We start from the raw sequence: 21,035 nt of genomic DNA, 5'->3' as shown, positions 1-21,035 counted from the left end.
TACAACATGAAAGAGAAAAGAGAATCAACATTTCCTAATGCAGAGAGAGGACATGGATGTCAGAATTATTTGACCGGGGTTTTAAAGCAGCCATCATAAAAATGCTTTGACGAGGAATTACAAATATGCCTGAAGTAAATGAAAAATAGAAAATTTCAGCAAGGGGGAAGGAAGATATAAAGAAGAACCAAATGGATATTTTAGAATTGAGAAATACAATAACTTAAATAAAAAGCCCAATGGGTAGGTTTAAACTCAATAGCAGATGGACAGAGGGAAGTTTATTGACCTTAAAAATAGATAAATAGATATTACTCAAGCTGAAAAACAGAAAGAAAATACATTGTGAAAAAGAAAACCCCCAAATCCCAGAGTCTTGGGGATGTGCAACCATGATAAAATATCTAACATTTGTATCATTGGAGTTACAGAAAGGCTTTGATAAGTTAAATGTACAGTAGAATCCAAAGCATCCACTAAAAAAGTGATACCACACAATACACCTAAAATCACTCCAGATGAACCAAAATGGAATTCTCATGTTCAGGTAATCCATCAGAAAGCAGGAAGAAGAAAACAGAGAAACAAGACACAGAGAGTAAACAGGAAATGAAACATAAAATGGCAGATTGAAGACTTAATCAGTAAATACATTAAATGTATATGATCTAAATACACAAATTAAAAGAGAAATTGGCATTCTTATAAAAACATAACCCAACTGTATGCTTCTCATAGGGAATACATCAAATATAATGATATATAGAAGATGAATTAAAAGGATGGAAAAGATATACCATGCAAACTTAACAAACAAAATGTATGAGTGGATATACTAATCACCAGATAAGTAGATTTCAGAGTAAGAAAATTGACCAGGGAGAGGGACACTATTACATCATGATTAAAATGATTAAATATCAATCCACCAAGAAGACATGACAGTATTAAATGCATATGTATCAATAAACAGAGTTGCATAATACACATTTATGATTATGGTTGGAGACTTCAAAACCTGCTTTCAACAATTTATAGAACTATACAAAAAATTAAAAGCAATGTGGAATAGCTGAACAAAACCATCAATGAAAAGGATCCAATTGGCATTTACAGAACACTTCACACAACAATAGCAGAATACATGTATTTTTCAAGTGCCCATGGTACATATAGAAGGGAAACCATATATTACTGGTCATAAAGCAAATCTCAAGAGTTTCAAAGAACTCAAGTCATAAGGAGTGTGTTCTCTGCCCATAAGGAAGTCAAACCAGAAATTAATAATGGAAAGATAATGCTCAAATCTATGAACAGCTGGAAACTACACATAAGTCATGGATCTAAACTAAAAAACAAATACATTTAGTTGAGTGAATGTTAAAATATAACACAACCAAATTTGTGGGAAACAGCTAAAACAGTGCCAAGAGGGAAATTTATAGCATTAAATAATGATGTTAGAAAAGAGAAAAAATATCTCAAACCAGGAGACCAAGCTTCCAACACAAGATTCTAAAAAAAAGAAAAAAGGAACAGCATAAACCCCAAAGAAGCAGAAGAGTGGAAATGCTAAAGATGACGGAAATAAATGAAACTGAAAACAGAAGAATAGATTATTGAAATGTTGATTCTTTAAAAAGATCAATACAAAAGGTAAGATAAACATACAACCCGTGGCCTTGCTGAATTCACCTATTTGCTCTAAAAGTGATTCTGTACATTCCATGAGAATATGGAATATGTAGGCCATTATGTCATCTGCAAATAGGAGGAGTTTTATTTTTTTCTTTCTGATCTGCATGCATTTTATTTCTTTTTCTTGCCTTTTTTGCTGGCTGGACTGCCAGTGCGAAGACGGATCAGACATTCTTACCTTGTTAGTGATCTTAGGGGGAAAGCATTCAGCCTTTCAACATTAAGTGTGATATTAGCTATAGGTTTTAAAAATGTTTATCAAGATGAGGATGTCCTTTATTCCTCTTTTATTCTGAAAGTTTATATGACACACCATGTTGGAATTGTTAAATAATTTTTCTGCAGAAATTGATACAATCTTGTGGGGTTTTTTTTCCCTCTTTATCCTATTGATATGGTGGATTACATTAATTGACCTTTGAATACTGAAAAGCTCTCACATTCTTGGATAAACTGCACTTGGTCATGGTGTCTACTCTTAAAATTCAATATTAAACAAACAAATAAACAATCCAGTTATAAAATGGGATGAAGTCATGAAGTGTCATTTCACCAAAGGATAAATTGATGGCAAATAAGCCCATGCAAAGATGTTCAGTACCTTTAGCCATTAGAGAAATGTAAGTAAATACTCTAATGAAATATTGCTATATACTTATTACAACAGCTAAAATAAAAAGCATGAAAATATCAAATGCTCATGAGGACGCAGAGAAACGAACCCTCGCACATTGATGGTGTAATGTAAAATATGAAATGATACAGCCGCTGCGAAAATGCGCAGTATATTTAAAAATGAAAATATGCCTACCATATGACCCAACAGCGGCAATCCTAGGCATTTATTCCAGAGAAATGAGAATTCGCGTCCATACAAAACTGTACATGGTTGTTCATAACAGCCTGATTTGTAATATCCCACAACTAAAAACAGCCAAAATGTCCCTCAATAACTGAATGTTTAAAGAAACGGTGGTACTGATGTTTATAGCAGCAATGTCCACAATAGCCAAACTGTGGAAAGAGCCAAGATGTCCATCAACAGATGAATGGATAAAGAAGATGTGGTATATACATACAATGGAATATTATGCAGCCATCAAAAGGAATGAGATCTTGCCATTTGCAACGACGTGGATGGAGGGTATTATGCTGAGCGAAATAAGTCAAACAGAGAAAGACATGTATCCTATGACCTCACTGATATGAGGAATTCTTAATCTCAGGAAACAAACTGAGGGTTGCTGGAGTGGGGGGTGGGGTGGGAGGGATGGGGTGGCTGGGTGATGGACACTGGGGAGGGTATGTGCTCTGGTAAGCGCTGTGAATTGTGCAAGACTGTTGAATCTCAGATCGGTACCTCTGAAAAAAATAATGCAATATATGTTAAGAAAGAAAAAAAAAAAAGAAGAATGTAGCAGGAAGGGAAGAATGAAGGGGGGGAAATTGGAGGGGTAGATGAACCATGAGAGACGATGGACTCTGAAAAACAAACTGAGGGTTCTAGAGGGGAGGGGGGTGGGAGGATGGGTTAGCCTGGTGATGGGTATTGAGGAGGGCACGTTCTGCATGGAGTACTGGGTGTTATGCACAAACAATGAATCATGGAACACTATATCTAAAACTAATGATGTAATGTATGGGGATTAACATAACAATAAAAAAATTAAAAAAAAAAAAGAAACGGTGGTAAATCCATATCATGGATTATTACTATTACATGGAAAAGAGCAGACTATTGATACATACGACGACGACTTGGGTGGATTTCCAGAGCATTTTGCTGAGTGAAAAATAGCCAAGGTAATAATATCGTCATCTATTGCATGATCCCATTATTTAATATTCATGCCATGACAACATGATCGAGATGAAAAGCAAATTAGAGGTTGTCAGGATTTAGGGCTGCTGGGGGAGAGGGGCAGATGTGTATGATGGCCAAGGGGTAGCAGGACGATGGTGATGGGGTAGTTCTCTATCTTGATTGTGATTATGCAAATATGGAATGCGTAATGTGATAAAATGAGATATGTGCAGTTCTATATATAATTATACTAAATATATATAATTATATTAGTACATATATATGTATATGTATATATATATATAGACATATAGTACCAATGTATATATATAGTACCAATGTCAGCTTCCTGGTTTTGATATTGTGGTATAATTATAATATAAATATTGTGATAAGGGGTAACCACTGGGGGAAACTGGATGAAGGGTACACCAGATTGCTGTGCTCTCTCTGCAATTTCCTGTGAACATATAATTATTGCAAAATAAAAGTGAAAAAAACCCATAAAAGGCCAAAAGCAAAACAAAACAACAACAACAAAATCTTAAATCCCTTTGAAATAAAAGTAGAAATCCTACACATGAACTTACTTTATTTTTTTCACCTGGTATTATCACCGATTATAACTGAGAACCAGAATGGCTAGATGGAGGAAGGAAGGTAGGAATGATCAATGGGAGAACGATCCATTTCATAGCTTGCTGTTCTTTGTTTTTTTTTTTTTTTTTTTTTTTAATTTCAGGTTCTGAGTACTTATCTTTCATTTAATGTCTCTTCAGTTTTGATTTCACAGCAACCCTAGCTACCAAAACATTCTCTGGAGACCTGCTCGAATGGAGGAAGGAAGTCCAGGCCGCCTCTGGTCAAATGCTCTGAGGGAACTTCCAGAAATGAGACGCATGGAAACCAGATCAAGCACATTTGGAACCACATGTGCAGAATAAGGAATCTGAATCACAGCCATATCTGCTCCCTGGTTTATCTCCCCACGCCGATTCACTAGAGAGATTGAGATGCTGGTTGCTTTTCAAACACCTCCATGTTCAGGTCTCCTCAGAATGCAGCTGTAAGGTAAGTCTCCCTCCTTTATTTCTGTTCCTTCACAGATGCTCAAAAGCCTAGAATTTGCCCATCGCTTCTGCCAATTACACCAACTCTGGGTATCTGAGAACAGCAGGTGCAGCCCCAATTTCCTGGCTTTTGAGTGGTAGTAAATGTTTCTCTGAGCAACACCACCACATCCTCTTAAATCATGCCACCCTGGCTCTCGGTACACAGCCTTCTGTCCCGGTGCCAGCCACAGGGTCTGCCCTTTGAGCCGCACAAACGTGAACCCAGCTAACAGGCAGTTGACGCTCTGTGCCCAGGACCAGCTCCCCGCTGTGCAAATAAAAGAGGCAAGCTGTAGAGGGTTCTCCATTCACATGCTACCTCGGACTTCGAGTTGGTTCCAAACGGGGCTCAGACTTGAGTCCCAATTTGTGATATACAAAGCGCAATAGGTTCTCCCACCTGATCAAATACAACTAGCGCTCCTGGCTGCTTCCGTATATAATGGACAAGATGGAAAGGAGAAGCAATGGGAAAAAACAAAACAAAACAAAACAATTAGTATTGCTAACCCCTGCTGTAATGATTATTATTGACAAGGTGGAATGACTGAGGTGATACTTGCAACTTCCACCAGAGTTAACCCTAGCCAGGCTAAACAGTGCAAACTTTAAAAAAATCATTATTATCAAGGACATGTCATACTTCGGAACATGTCCGTGCCACTGAAAGAGATATGGCATCTTTAAATTACCGGGTAACGTGGATATAGACCTGGAGCTCTGCCAAGGTAAAAGTTGTAAAACTGGATTGATTTTTGCTACAGCTTGCTAAGGGCTCCCCAGAGCCGGGATGCAATGTTCAAATACAATAATTGATAGTCTGAAAAAATATTTCTGATAAGTGTGCAGAAGTAACGCAGAGCCCTGCCTGAGATGAAGTGAGCCTTTGTGGTCTGGCAAACTCTGCAACCAAAGGGACCCAGATCCAAGGCACCGCTAGGGTCTCTGATCAGAGCCACTGGGCTCCCCACTCGCTCCAGCCCTCGCTTCCCCACCTCCACCGCCTCGCCTCCTGCCTTTACTGCAGCGTCCTCCAGCTGGAGAGAAAATGGTCTTGGCCTTCAAATGGGGCATTTGTTAAATGCTGTTGTGGAAAAGTAATTATCCAACAATCAGACCTGTACGTGGAGGGAGAAATCGCCTTCGTTAATACCACCTTGGTAATCCCAGGGGGCGGAGGGGTCCGCGTTAATCTGACCCCTTTTCAGGCTTGCCTTGGTGAGTTGACCACCCCAAGCTGTGAGTGTGTGTGTCTAAATTGCTCGGAATTCAATTGAACACATTAAAATTTAAAAAGGATTTAACTGAAATTTTTCAATAGCTCCTGAGAAGGGGGATAATTTATTAGCTTGGAGTAAATTAAAATCTCAAGCAGGGGTAAAGACTTCGAAGATTACTTTAATACATTTTATATGCTTTCAAAAGAAATGTTCTTTTAAATGGTCCAAAAATCAGCTAATTTTGTCCTATTTAGCAAATTACCTCCTAAGGCCACAATGTTGAAAAACTTAACAATTATTATTTTTTTTTAAGGGGAAAAATAGAGGAGGGATAAACACACACACACACACACACACACACACCATACACCTTCCATAGGAAACAACTGAACCCTAAATTGCTATGTCTTTTCTATGCCACAGTTAGGATTTTTTTTTTCTTTCTTAATTCAAAAGTCGGTGAAACGTTTGTGTTACCTTCTGCCAGGCCACTCGGGGGACCTTTTTTCCACATGGTGATTGTAGGCAGAGGAGGGTCTAAGGTTAATGGAGGGCGCTGGCAGGCTAAGCCCCCATGTGCTATGCTGATAATTTATACCTTTATTTCAGGCTGCATTCACCTGTAGAGCAGAAAGGCCGTGGAGGTGAGGTGAACTTGTTGCTCTGTTCAGCCCAGAGGCTGTCCTTGTCCTGAAAGGAGATTTTTTTGCTCTGAATTATCTGTGTTATAAAAGACTCCTTCCCAGCTCCCGCTGACATTTGGAGGCTAAGGGAGGAAGGTTCGATTTCCCTCATCTCTTTCTTTCCTTCACTTCCTGCCCCCCCATGATAAACAGGTTTGCATTTTGGGGAGTTTTCTTTTGTTTTTGTTTTAAATATTCCAGTTTTATTGAGAAATAATTGACATGCATGCCTGTGTAAGTTGAAGGCATGATGGTTTGATGTACACGTATCGTGAAGTGATTATCACAATAGGTTCAGCTAACATCCATCTGCTTATATAGATACAATAAAAAGAAAAGAAAGAAGAAAACAATGTTTTTTCTTTATGATGAGAATGTTTGGGATTTACTTTCTTAACAACTTTCTTATATATCATACAGCAGCTGCAGTTTTGGACGTCTTGCGTTACATCCCTGGTACTTACTTATCTTATAGCTGGAAGTTCCTACCGTTCTGACCACTTTCCTGCAATTCTCTTTCCTCCCACTCCCCCCACTTTTGGTAACCACAAGTCTGATCTCTTTTTCTAAGAGTCGGTTTTTTGTTTTTCCCCAGATTTCACATATAAGTGATATCTTACAGTATTTGTCTGTCTGACTTATATCACTGAGCATAATACCCTCAAGGTCCACCCATGTTGTTGTAAATGGTGAGATTTCCTTGCTTTGTTTTGGCTGAATAATATTGATTTGTGTATATATATATATACATATATATATACATATATATATATGAATATGTATATGAATATGTATATGAACTTCTTTATCCATTCATCCATCAGTGGACACTTAGGTGGTTTTCAAGACTTTGGTTATTGTAAATCGTGTTGCTAATGAACATGGGGGTGCACATATCTTTTTGAATTAGTGTCTTAATTGCCTTTGCATATATTCTCAGAAGTGGAATTGCTGGATCACAGAGTTCTGTTTTTAATTTTTTGAGGATGCTCCATACCATTTTCCACAGTGGCCGTACCAATTTAGAATCACATCAGCAGTGCACAAGGGTTCGCTTTTCTCCACATCCTTACCAGCATTTGTTATCTCTTATCTTTTTTGATGATGGCCATTCTAACGGGAGTGGGACAGTACCTCATTGTGGTTTTAATTGGCATTTCCCTGATGATAAATGATGTTGAGCATCTTTTCATGTGCCTGTTGGCCATCTGTGTATGTTCTTTGGAGAAATATCTATTCAGGTCCTTTGCCCATTTGTTAATAGGGTTGTTTGTTTTTTATTTGAGTTGTAGGAGTTCTTCCTACGTTTTAGATATTAACCCCTGGTCAGATATATGTTTTGAAAATATTTTTACCCATTTCATAAGTTATCTCTTTACTTTGTTGATAATTTCCTTAGCTGGGCAGGAGTTTTTAGTTTAATGTAGTCCCACTTGTTTATTGGTTTTGTTGCTTGTGTTTTAGGTGTCATGGCCCCCAAAACATTACGAAAACCTGTATCAGGGAGTTTTGTTCTAGGAGTTTTCAGTTTCAGCTTATATTTAAGTCTTTTATCCATTTCGAGTTAAATTTTTGAGTGGTATAAGATTTGGGTCCAGTTTCATTGTTTGACATGTAAATGTCCAATTATCCCAGCACCACTTATTGAAAAGACTGTCTTCTCCAACAAATATTCTTGGTTCTCTTGTCAAATATTAGTTGACTGTATAGGCTTGGGTTTATTTCTGCATTCTTGACAGTGTTGCATTGGTTAGTTTGTCTATTTTTATGACAGTACCATACTGTTTTTGATGACTATAGCTTTATAAAATAGCTTGAAGTCAGGACATGTGACACTTCTTGCTTTGTTTTGCTTTCTCAGGATTTTCTCGGCTATTTGGGATCGATCTTTTGTGGTTCCATACAAATTTTAGGGTTGTATATTTTCTGCTTCTGTAAAAAATGCCATTAGAGGGGCGCCCGGTGGCTCAGTCATTTAAGGGGCCCACTCTTGATTTTGGCTCAGGTTATGATCTCAGGGTCCTGGGGTTGAGCCCCACGTCAGGCTCTGTGTTCAGTAGGGAGTCTGCTTGAAATTCTTCCCCTCTCCTTCTGCCTCTCCCCTGGCTCACACACATGTTCTTTCTCTAAAATAAATAAATAAATCTTTAAAAAACGCCATTAGAATCTCGGGATATCATTGAATCTATAGATGGCTTTCAGTAGTATTGACATTTTAACAATATTAATTATTCCAATCTGTAAACATGGAATGTCTTTCCCTTTATTTGGTCTTCTTCAATTTCTTTCATCAAAATCTTACAGTTTTCAGAATAGAACTCTTTCAGCTTCTTAGTTTAATCTATTCCTAATTATTTTATTGTTTTTGATTTTTTGTAAATGAGATCTATTTATTTCTTTTTCAGAAATTTTATTATTATTGAATAAGAATGCTACTGGTTTTTGTATATTATTTTTGTATCCTGTAACTACTGAATTCAGTGATTAGAGCTAATAGCTCTTTTGTTGAGTCTTTAGGATTTTCTATGTATAAAATCATGTCATCTGCAAATAGAGACAATTTTACTTCTTCCTTTCCAATTCTGAGACCTTTTATTTTTTCTTGCCTCATTTCTCTAGATAGGACTACTAGTACTTTGTTAAATAGTAGTGGTAAAAGTGGGCACCCTTGTCTTGCTCCTGATGGTAGAGGAAAAGATTTTTTCCTTTCTCCACTGATTATGAAGTTTGTTGTAGGCTTGTCATATATGGCCTTTATTATGTTGAGACATGTTCTTTCTATGCCTAATTTATTGAGTTTTTATCATGATTGGATGTTGAATTTTGTTGAATGATAATTATTTCTCTTCTTTCATTCTATTAACTAGTAGAATTAATTCTATTCTCTTTTTGCTTGGTTAGTCTAGCTAAGCGTTTATCCATTTTAACTTTTCAAAGAACCAACTCTTAGATTGGTTGATCTTGTCTATCATTTTCCTGTTCCCTATTTTATTTAGTTTTGCTCTATTCTTTATTATTTCCTTTCTTCTGCTAACTTTGGTCTCTGTTTGTCCTTCTTTTTCTAGTTCCTTAAGGCACTGAGTTAGGTTGCTTATTTGGGATCTTTCTTGCTTCTTAATGTAGGTGTTTATTGCTATGAACTTCCCTCTCAGAACTGCGTTTGCTGCATCCCACAAGTTCTGCTATGTTGTGTTTCCATCTTCATTGTCTCAAGAAACTTTTAAATTTCTCCTTTAATTTCTTCTTTGATTCATTGGTTGATTAGGAGAATGTTGTTGAATTTGCATGTGTTGTGAATTTTCCAGTTTTCTTCTCGTTATCGATTTCTGGTTTCATGCCATTGTGTCAGAGAAGATACTCTGTATGATTTCAGTCTTCTTGCATTTCCTAAGACTTATTTTGTGGCCTAACATATGGTCTGTCCTAGACAATGCTGCATGTGCACTTGAGAAGAATGTGTATTCTGCTCTTGTTGGATAAGATATTCTATATCATATATATATATGTGTGTATATATATATATATATACATATATATATATATATTCTATATATGGCTATTGGGTCCATTTGGTCTACAGTGTTTTTTAAGTCTGCTGTTGCTTTATTGATTCTCTCTCTGGATGATCTAGAGATTTTTGAGAGTGGAGTATGAACGTCTCCAACTAATATTGTATTACTGTTTATTTCTCCTTTTAGTTCTGTTAGTTTTTGCTTTATATTTTTAGGTGCTCCAATGTTGGAGGTATAAATGTTTGTAATCATTATATCTTCTTGATATATTTACTCCTTTCTTATTATATAATAACCTTCTTTGTCTCTCTTCACCATTTTTAGTTTAAAGTCTATTTTGTCTGATATAAGTATAGCTACCCCCCTTTTTATTCAGTGACCATCATTTGAAATGTCTTTTCCCATCCTTTCACTCAGTTTCACTCTAGTTTAAGGCTAACATGAGTCTCTTGGTGGCAGCATATTGTTGAATCTTGTTTTTGTATCCATTTAGCCATTTTATGTAATACCCTTTTTCTCTTGTGTTTTGATGGGGTCTTTTTTTGAGAATGTGTGTGTGTTGGGGGCGAGTCCATATGCCTTCCAGTTGTGTAACTGTTCCTACAAAGAAGTTTTCTTTCCTTTTTTTTTCCTTCAGGTTTCTTGGTATTTCATATTACAGATGAAATTTTCATGTTAGTTTCTTAGTTTGGTTTTCCTATAGTACAAGGATAATGATATAAATTTGGACCCCACATACACTTGTGACACAAGCCTGAGGTCTTCATTTCTTACAGGAGATTTTTTTTTCTCTCCCATAGCTGAAGGCAGATGGCAAGTTGCATTGCTGTTTCTTCAGGTTAGTGAATGGAGTTTTAATTCTTTTCATGGCCTAGGTGACCCTTCAAAACTCCAGGCTTTACCAAAATGGCTTATTCCATCTCTTGACCTTGTGTAGGTGAAAGGTGTCCCCACCTGTCCCACTTGGGTGTTGAGGTCCCAGTCCCAATCCCTATGGTCTGTTTTGGGAAATACACTCCAGCAAGCAGTGATGGGGTCTGTTCTAGTTTTGCATTGAGTGCCCAGTTCCTCATACTTGGAAAGTTCCTTTTGTTCTTTTGAATTTGCTTGTGCATTAGAACTTAATATATCTGTTTCATATGTTCGTATCAGGAGGAGACCTCTCTACGTTAGCTGGGTGTGCCATATCGCTGAAGTCTCACACAGATATTTAGACTATTTAGAGCTATATGTGGTGGTAATTAACTTTTTTTTAATGTAAAAAGTTTTTATTTTCCAAAAGTTGGGAAGAATGGCTTCATTTGATGAGCAACTATTACATGACTTTAGGTAGAGGAGTGATGTAGGAGTTGCATTTTATCAATGATTCAGCTCTTATGCACTTGTCTGCTTTTGCCAGTCATTTACAATGTGCTGGGCATTGTCCTAAGCACTTTGTTGCAATATCTGATTTAGTCCTCACCATTCCTATTATGTGGATACTATGGTTAACTCCATGTGAGCAAACCTTTTTTGCTGATGAGGAAACCCAATTAGAGGATAGATAAACTTGTCCAAAGTAACTTGATTGGGAAGTTTTGCAGTAGTATTTATACCTTAACAGTCTGCCTACAGAGTCCATGCTATACGTATAGCAATGATGATGATGATAATTAATAGTAGTAGTATGCTGGTAATAATAATGATAATAATAATTGCAGTTAAGTAAGTGCAACTGTATTCCAGGAAATTGTTGAAAAGCATTTTTTAAACATTTTGTTTATTTACTTTAAGTAATCTCTACACTCAACATGGGGCTTGAACTCACACTGCCAAGATCAAGAGTTGCGTGCTCTACTGAATGAGCCACCAGGTGCCCCTGTTGAAATGTTGAAAAGATTTTACAAATTAACTGATTTATATCATCACAACAATCCCATGAACCAGTTATTATTATCCTCAGTTTATAGGTAAAACAAACAAACAAACCCAAAAAACTAAGGCATAGGCTAAAAGTCACATAGCTTGTAAATGGTAGGTTTGGGTTTGAACCAGGCATTTGTACTCTGGAGCTAACTCCAATAATTCATCCTCAGTGTTGGGGAAGAATGAAGACTGGTTAGCTGTGTGCCCTAGCCATGCAGTAAGGAAAAAACCAGGGTTTGAGCTGAAGAGGTGGTCATGAGAATGGGGTAGGGACAGATATGACAGCCACAAAGGAGCTAAAACAACACCATTTGACATCATATGGGTCTGGGAGCAGAAAAGTCTGGAGTCAGGGAGTACCTGAGGCTCTTTTCCTGAACTTCGGCTTGTGTTGGATCTTAGTGCCTTTACCCACAGTGGGTGAGAACAGTTTGGACACAAACATATGCTTTGTTCTAGAAAAGAAATATGAGACTGAGAAGTTTGGTTCAATTTAACTATTACTTCAATAACAGTTAATTGAGGGTCTGCCAATTAAATAACTCAGGAACATCTGTGCTTGCTTTTTGTGAAATGAATTTTCTGCAAAGTGAATGCTTACCCTTTTATACCTAAGTAAATATTTACATTTGGTTTACTTAAAGTGAAGGGCACCTCACCACCATTTTGTCTAATAGATGGCCATTCAATTACATATTTTCTAAAGGTATAAAATTCAGTGGCAATTTAACCAGTTATTCACAAAATCCACAGGCCATGCATGTCTTGAGTATTATGCTTGCTGTCCTTTTTAAATAAAAGTGAGTTTCCTCATAAACCACCAGGAGCTCATAAAGGGGTTTGATTTCCTAGAGTCATGATAGATTTGCAGCAATCTATCCAGACACTTTTACGTGGCTCCTCCTTCTGACCACAGACATACATTTTCAAGACAGGTGGCCTGTGTTGGGAGTAGTCTGGGGACATGAATGAGACAAAAGCTAAGTGGCCCACATGGGCACTGAACCCCTAACCTTCGCCTCATTAGCACGAAGCTCCAACCATCTGAGCTTACCCGCCACAGACTAATGATGTGCGCATGGAGGCACAGTCACATCAATCACATTTTCTGAAGCAAAACTCACCACCCTGAAAGTAACCGGAAGAACCATCCATAGAGGTCTCATCACTGAGGGAAAGCAAAGCCATCTTAATGGATAGCTGAAGTGCTTCTTTTCTACGAAGCATTCATTCATCATCCCATAAGCCAACAGGACTTGAAGATTCTAGGAATTCACATTAGCTAATTCATACTTTTAAAAATGTACCTGTTCTTCCAGGTTGCTCTGGCCAGAATAGATGGGTTTGTGATTCCGAGACCTTAACTAGTAAAGCTTTTGAAAGTCCTCGGGTAGGAATTCTTAATCTGTTCTCGTAGATGGATGTTTCGTGGTTGTGTCTCAGCCCTCAGAGGATCTATAAGCTCCAGAAACGTTGTGTGTGTGTGTGTGTGTGTGTGCACAAGTGGATATTTTTTTTTCTTTGTAGAATATTCATAGTTTCCTTTAGACCCTCAGAGGTATCTGGGGTGCAAAGCCTATGATCTGAAGGCTTACATCTATAAAGAAACTAAAAGGGAAAAATGTATTTACCATAAAACTGGCACTAGATAAGAAGCCAACTGTCATATTATTTTTAATGATGAACAGAGGAGAAGGTTGATGCCATGGGAAACATATGCGAACATCTGATGGCCTGAGGTTGGAGGTGTACTTGTGTTGCAGAAGCAACTATATTCACCCGTAAAATGTATGAGTTTTTGTACCTCTTACCAGCAAGCAGTGGGGAAATCTGATGAGACTTCATACCTTGACACTAAAACTCTGAACTCCTATATGAGAGATCATGAAGAGTTAGCAGGAATGGCTAGTGGGCTGTGTTCTGGTTTATGGAAAACAGTTGCTCATTTTAGCCAAAAAAGACTACTTCGGAAAGGAGGAAAAGGGGAACTAATCCATGGTCTTCCACTTTCCCCTTCTACATATTCTGGAAAACTCCCAGCGGGACTGAAGAGTTGGAGTATGTAAATAACCTGGCATCAGAATAGGGCTAGAGGCCTCACCAGAGGAAAATAAGAATAAGAAAGGCAAGGAGAATAGAACACAGCAACTTCTATTTGTTTACCTGGGGTCTATAACTGTGTCTGTGCTCGGGTGGCAGAGGTAAGTGCTCCTGATGGAGACTGTCAGACCCACACAGGACCGAGGCCCAGAGCAAAATGAGAATGCGGGGCCTTGTGTTTAAAAATTGCTAAGAATTTAAAAGTGGTGACAGGAGTGCATTCAACCAAACACAGGGCCCTTCTAAGTGTGGGGTCTTTGCAGCTGCCCATGAAGCCAGCTCTGGGCCCCTAAAGTCTACCGCATTACCATACAATTAAAAGTTAGAGCCCATTTTCACTGAGCTCCAATGCTGTCCTGTTCCCAGCTCATGATAAAGTTTCACTGGTCCACAAGCAAGAGCACATCTAGATGATCTAAATGTATTCAACACAAAAGTTCTTCTTTAGCTTGAGAGTCTATCCTTGAGAATATTGTGATGCTAAAATGCCTTTTTTTTTCTTGATGAACTGATAGGAAGAGTAGATGGTAGACATTTGTTTGTCCTATTTCCTTAATTGGTAAAATAAAGAGTTTATTAGCTATGTCAAGAATCTAATTAAAAAAGAATTACTGGTATAGGAGTCACTTGAGGTACATAATGTTAAATAGATAGATTGAAAAAAAAAACATGGTGTTGTTGAGTAAAACACAGAGTGAGATCTAAAGCACAATATCATACACATACAAATAAAAATAACTGCATTTCAAAGATTTATGCATATCAGGGATATTTACCAAATGTGGGGTGGCGGAGGGGAGGAGAGGGTTGAGAATAGGGTTAAAGGAAAAATCATAAAATAACAAAAGGGTCTTGTACCAACTGATGTTCACGGTGTGCCTTAACAGAATCTAATTGATTGAACTTTCATCGCCTGAGGTCCAGAATACAGACCATGCCCCTACTAATTCTAGAAATTCCAACTGCAGAAGCATAGCCACCTGTGATGGGTAGCCCTGCGCCCCTTACTGTTTCTCAGTTCACCCCCAAACCAGCATTCCAATAGCACTTTATGGTTTGCAAAGTAATTTTTTCTTTATTAGCTCTTCAGATCCTTGCAACACCCTAGTGTTGTTGATATTATTATCCTCATTTTACAGCAAGAAACCTGAAACTCAGAAAGATTAAGGTAATTAACCAGTCAACAAAAACATGGTGGAATCTAGGTTCAGAGCCAAGTCTTCTGACTTTTATAACTATGCTTTTTTCAGTCTCCTCCCAAAGATCACCTTCCTCATAGAATGAGGTTCATCGTATGTTAAGGGTGCTGGCAAAATTACGAAATGTTTGCTGTTATGAAAAATCTACTGGTGGCATCTCTGATTGCACTTACAAATGAAGAAGGCATTCCTTCCTCTGGAGAGCGACCTCTATCTCCTTCCTTACTGTTCCTTCTCTCATCCTGAGATCCGAATTACAGCGCCAAAGTGACCCTCGGAGACATTTTGCTCCCAATTGGGACAAAAATCAAATAATTTTAGGAGAGATTAACGTTTTAAATGATCTAGGTCTGATTTTCTAAGAGTCTTTAGTGTACATGTCATGTCTACAGCCTTGCAGATGGGCCATTTTTGCTCGTGGCTACCTTGAATCTCCCCTGGTGCACTAGTAATTCTTTTCCTGTCTTCAGAAAAACAGCTGCTCATATCCAATGCATACCTGAACAGTGTTACAAAGCTCTCTTTTACTTGCCCTTCTTTAGACTAATTAAACCAAGATTCTTTTTGCATTTCCTTACAGAGACTATTCTCAGGACTTTAACCATTTTTGGTTTTCTTTCCTTTGCACTTGACACTCTCTCATTCCTCCTTTCTCTTAGACGTTGCATGGTATCTTTAGATACCAACTGTGATAGCTTAGATCAGTGATTGTCAAAGTATAGGTTCTGGAAAGCAGCATCAGCATCACCAGAGAATTTGCTAGAAAGGCAAATTATCATGCGCCACACCAGACCTCCCAAATCAGAAACTCTGGCGATGGGGTTCTACAATCCAGTTTAATAAACCCTCCAGGGAATTCTGATGTATGTTAAAGTTTGACAATTACTTTTCAGCACTCCTTTTCCCCTCCTACTGCGGACAGAAACCCTTTTTAGCCCCATTCTTGTTGGGTGTGGCCATATGACTTGCATTGGTCAACGGAATATTAGTCACTGTGATATAAGCCTTAAATGTGCTTGTGTGGCTTTGGGTTGGCTCATGTGCTCCAGTGATTCACCACAAGAAGGACATGCCCTGGGTCCAAGAGAATGTAAGTTTATAGGGAACAGAACAGTTCAGTTTGTTTCAAAAAGAACTGGAAAGAGAACTAAACTCTTCGATGTCTATCTCCCTTTTAGTCTTGACTCCATGATGGATAGTATATAACACACTGGGAAGCAAATACTTGTCCAGAGAATGAGCAATCTATTACTATGCTGTTAAAAATAAACAGATAAATAAATAAGTGGAGAGAAATGATTAAGTGAAGTACAGTACATATTTTAGACTAACTTTGTTTAGATGATCTTTTGGATTCTTCAGGGGTAAAAGTAAACTCCAGTCACAGCAAATTGAACAAATAAAGCAGATTAAGTAAATAATTTTGTCACATTATAGGATTCCTGGAGACAGATCAATGTTGTCATTGGCTCAGTGGGTTGGTGATATCACGATCATCATGTCTGTGGAGAAGGGGCTGTCACTAACTGAGTTGGTCTCATACTAGGTATTTCAAATAGAGGGTATTTAATAAAGAAAGAGCAGAGACCCAAATGGGGGATTGAAAGCCTCCAAATCTTAGCAACAGCATGAAAGACCAGAGGGATAAAGACAGACAATTCTGAGGCATATTCTACATAGATTACCAGAGAACTCCAGCAAATCTGAGTTCAGATGCCTACAGCATTCTCCGCTGCATGTGAGTACACCCTATATTATCTTTCTTCACTTCCCATAATCCTACCACTTCTTCCGCCATTACTCCTGGGTAGATCACTTGCATCCACATCCTTATCTAAAGGTGCTGAAGATACCCCTAATGCTTTAGAAAACACTTTTGAATTAATTAATTGTGTCTAGTTAGCTTATGGAAACATAAACAGAAATACCAAATTGGATCTCCTGGGAGAGGTCAAGCATGAAAATAGAAGTCTGAAAATTATGAACAAAAACGAAATTTATAAAATATTTAAGTGATTTTCATTAGGGTGTGAGTGGAGGGAGATATACTGCTGAGGTGAGGGCGGTGTATTGGATTTTCTAGACTCTTCCTTAAGACAAATGACAGAAACCTGAGCTCCACAGAATACAGAGAAGTTGGATGGAGAAAGCACATAGACTGAAGAAAAGATTGGGAACCAATGTTTTATGAAGATAATCTATAGAAGCGCTAAATTAGTAGAATACAAAGGGCCATTTGCAAATAGGACAGCATGCAGTTTCTAGTGGAGATCTTGAAATATTGGAATGAAAATAGAGTCCTTTGAAAATTGTGGTCAGAGGAAATCTCTAGTAGGAGAGACTGAGAAGTCATTCAGAAAGTATTTATTTACTTGTTTCACAAACAATGCGTGGGGACTCTCTGTGACAGACTATACTTTCCAAGTATGGCCACAACATTACCTAATAGTCTTCTAGAACCTTGCCACACTCCCAGTGGGAGTAGAGTCCAATTCCCCTCTCCTAGAATCTGGATAAGCTTGGGACTTACTTGTAACTAAGAAAATGCAGTGGAAAAAATGCTATGTGACTCCCAAGCCTAGGTCAGAAAAGTCTTCATATCTTCTGCCTTTCTGTTGGAATACTTGGTCTTTTTTTTTTTTTTTAAGATTTTATTGGGGGTGCCTGGATGGCTCAGTCGGTTAAGTGTCTGCCTTCGGCTCAGGTCATGATCCCAGAGTCCTAGGATTGAACCCTGCTTTGGGCTCCCTGCTCAGCAGGGAGTCTTCTTCTCCCTCTGCCTCTGTCTCTCCAACTCCTGCTCATGCTCACTCTCTCTCCCTCAAATAAATAAATAAATAAAATCTTAAAAAAAAAAACAGAAATAGTGTGTTTGTTTTTTAATTAATTGAATTTAAATTAAAAAATTCCACCAGCAATAAAATAAATAAATAAAATAAAAAAAAAATAAAGCATTAAGTCAGTTAAAAAAAAGATTTTATTTGGTTTAGAAAGAAAGAGCAGGGGGGAGCGGCAGAGGAGGGAAGGATAAGGAGAACGAATCTTGAGCAGAATCCATGCTGAGTGTGAAGCCCAATGCGGGGCTCCATCCTTCGACCCTGAGATCATGACCTGAGCTGAAATCAAGAGTTGGACGCTTAACTGACTGAGCCACCCAGGCGCCCCATAGAATAGTGGGTCTTGAAAACTTCAGTTGTCCTGAGTCATCGTCCTGTTCTGAGACAGCCATGCTGTAAGGAAGCCCAACAAGCCAGACAAAGGGAGACCACATTGAGAGGCCCTGAGACCTCTCAACATAAGAGAGAAAGATGCCCAGAAAATCCCTCCCTCGCTGTTATACCTCTTGCATCTTCATGGGAGACATTGAGGCAGAACCATTGAGACTATGCGTCAGGAATTAGCACCCCTGCCTAATTCCTGACCTACAGAGTCAGTGAGAGATAATAAGGTAATTGTTGTGATATGACACAGCTGTGGAGAACCAGAGCACTGCTTTGGGACTAGGCACTATTTTATGTACTGAGGCACAGTGGTTTGAAAATAGAACTGTCTTTGCTTGCATGAGGTTTACAGACTAGGTAGAAACAGGGTGAAGATAAGGAACACTTGTCCAAGGGACAGGATGGAATGACTTAGAATAATGGAAGAGAAAAATACCAATGACCAGGTATGGCCAGAATTTCCTTGGCAGTTTGGGTGAAGGAGAGGAAAGTGCCTTCCAGGCAAGATAAGCATTGTTCCTTTCCCACTTTCCCACTTTCTTGCTGCTGGATAGGATAGGATTGAGGAGGGCAAAGCACCAAGAAGGACAACATGGGAGGGAAAAATAGAAACTTGAATGCCTCACTGGGACAAGCGTAACTCGAGTGACGCAGAGGTGATAAGTCAGTTCCTCGAGATGGGTTAAATGCTGTTACAGTAATCCCCCTTTTGGGGGCACTCAGGGGTCATGCTTCCTTTCAGGTACTTATTGTTAAGCTGTGGGCAGAACCATGCGAGGCCGTGGGTGCTTTGTGGCCAGAACAAAGGGCAAAAGAAGTGTGTATCCCCCCACACCCCACACATAATTTATAGCATTTTAATCTTCCTACTTGTCTCTGCTTATGAATTTCTTACAGAATTATTTAATGATGTGAGCTCAATGGGCAATTTTAAAATCTACTTAATTTACCATTTCTTTTCTCAGCGATGCAGTGAGGCACTGAATACCGTACTGCAGCGGTAGCAGCCTGAATGTGGGTGAGAGAAAAATCATCCACCACCAGACAATTAATACGTACGCTGACTCCAACCCTCCATCCCCGGGTCCCAATAACCATGACAGGATGCTAGGGAGTTTCATAGATCAAAGAAAGACTGAATCATGTTAAAGAGACAGCATCAAACATATCTTCTGCCCCGTCTTGGAATGCCCCCCATGTCTCCAGACGTCCTATGATGTGAAGGGAATGAGTTTTACAGGGCAAATGCAATGAGAGCAAAGGAGCAGAGGATGTAATATTAAATTGAGTCAGTAGCCTGGAAAAGGAGACAGGAGGAATATGCCCAGTAGCATTGGGCAAACTTGTTACTGAAATAAGCTCAGGAATCACATGTACAGATCTCTGACATTAGTGAATATATATTAGCAAACCAGGATGACTATGAATATTCAAGATTCTTCTGAATGGACCAACCACACTGAGACAAAGGATGGAGTAGGTGGCAATGAGAGGCCACACCAAAGCAGGTGTTAAGGGTCCTTGTCGAGCAGATATATCTGATTCATTCCTACTGGCTCTTCTCCCAAGACTCCCTATCAAAGCACTGGCAAAGCTGATAGATAGCAAGGCGCATCTCCCCTACGGGTGAGACATTCCACTCCTCCCAGACGACTCAGAGCAGCTCATGAGGTCTTATGGCAAATCAATTTCAGAGCACTTGTTGTTTGCATGGGACAAAATGGCAGGTCACAGTTTCAAATCCAGGTAGGTCATAACTGAAGGGCATTACCTCACCAGGGACAGACTTCAGGCGACCTCTACACAGCCTCATGTGAGTGAGGCTCTCAGTTTCGGCTGGGCTTTTTACGGAGAGGTGTCTGCACTGCTCAGTTGATGCTAACTGTCGACAGTAGGAAAAGGTAGACACACACCAGCCAGGTTCTCCTCTCATCTTGATATATGGAGATATATACCGTGGGAATGTGTCTGGTCTTACGGATGGAAAGCCGCAAACATCAAAATCGTCAACTGAGCCATAAGCATCAGCATAAAACTCAAACTGGAGAGAGACTCAAATTAGTATCCAAACATGCCTCTGTTTCCTAGTGATCATTCAGACAGAGGTTCAATGGCTGGAAATTATTGAAATGAGGCAGATGTCAAGGGGACGCGACACATGCAACTACTTTCCGGCAGCCGACATTGCGCGCCTACGGTTTCAGGATCCTTGTTAAATCTCCACATTGTCACTAGTCCTAAAGTACCTGCAGGCGCAACTTTCCTCTTTGTCGCCAAGTTGTGCAAATGTATGAACGGAGTTTAAAGCTCTGGGATTTGCCTGGAGCTGCATCATTTTTCCGATCGTTAGATTTAGGAGAGCCCTGGTGCCCCACCTCCACTGTGCGCTTCATTTAAGAGCGCGATTCCCTTCCTCCCTGTCGTCCTTGGCTTCACTCCGCTCCTCCTGTTTAAACCGATGGGCCTCCATTGCCATGGCTCGGGGAAGGGCTTGAAATATTAGGTTCCTTGTTTCTCAACTGAGTACAATCAGGGTGGTTTTCCATTTTTCAAGCCAACCGATGTAAAGCATGTAAGAGGT

Source organism: Phoca vitulina, unplaced genomic scaffold (assembly GCF_004348235.1).
Source record: "Phoca vitulina isolate PV1807 unplaced genomic scaffold, GSC_HSeal_1.0 scaffold22, whole genome shotgun sequence".
NCBI lineage: Eukaryota > Metazoa > Chordata > Mammalia > Carnivora > Phocidae > Phoca > Phoca vitulina.
This window is presented reverse-complemented; position numbering follows the sequence as displayed.